This window comes from Notamacropus eugenii, chromosome 4 (genome assembly GCF_028372415.1).
Source record: "Notamacropus eugenii isolate mMacEug1 chromosome 4, mMacEug1.pri_v2, whole genome shotgun sequence".
Taxonomy (NCBI): Eukaryota; Metazoa; Chordata; class Mammalia; order Diprotodontia; family Macropodidae; genus Notamacropus; species Notamacropus eugenii.
The window spans coordinates 3,742,088-3,742,976 of NC_092875.1; the positions used below are offsets into that span (position 1 = coordinate 3,742,088).

The 889-nt window shown below is 37.0% G+C and overlaps 1 pseudogene; it reads left to right on the top strand.

Moving 5' to 3' along the window:
• Positions 1–520, top strand: LOC140498035 (translationally-controlled tumor protein homolog pseudogene; annotated as a pseudogene).
• Positions 521–889: the final 369 nt, after the last annotated feature.

The following is an 889-nucleotide window of genomic DNA, read 5'->3' on the forward strand; positions in this document are numbered from 1 at the left end:
ATGATCATCTAGTAAGATCTCATCAGTCCTGATGAGATGTTCTCTGACAATTACAAGATCTAGGACATCTTGAACAGACTGTGTCTGGAGGTGGAAGGGAAAATGGTCAGTAGGAGGGAGGGTACCATTGATTATTCATTCATTCAGCCTCCTGAGGCTGAGGGCTAAGGTCCTGAGGGTGTAGGAACAGATGCCACTGTAATCACAGGAGTTGACATAGTAATAAACCATCATCTGCAAGAAACCAGTTTCACAAAATAATCCCACAAAAGTTACACCAAAGACTACATGAAATCAATTAAAGGCAGACTTGAAGTACACAAACCAGGTAGAGTAAAACCTTTTATGACAGGACCTCAGAGCAAATCAAATATATCCTTGCTAATTTTAAAAACTAGCAGTTCTTCATAGGTAAAAACGTGAAACCAGATGGCATGGTGACTCTCTTGGACTTCTGTGAGGATGGTGTGACCCCATATGTGATTTTCTTTAAGGTGGTTTAGAAATGGAGAAATGCTAACACATTCAGTTAATTACTTTGAATCACCTGTATTCATAACTGGTTGTTACAGTCCTACACAATACCAGGACTTGGACAAACTTGGACTGATGTCATCTTTAACTTTATTCATTTATTTTTGTTTAATTTGAAGCAGAGGCACTTTTAAAAAAAGTCATGCAGTTTGTCTAAGATAAAATGCATTTAACTCCTCCTCCAAAAAACCCCCAAACAAATTGTAGATGGCATAAAATACCTGGCAGTATGCCTACCAAAACAAACTGAGAAACTAGATGAGTGTAATTATGAAGTACTTTTTATCCAATTAAAGTCAGATTTAAATAATTGGAGAAATATTAACTGTGCATGGATGGACAGAGCCAATATAAT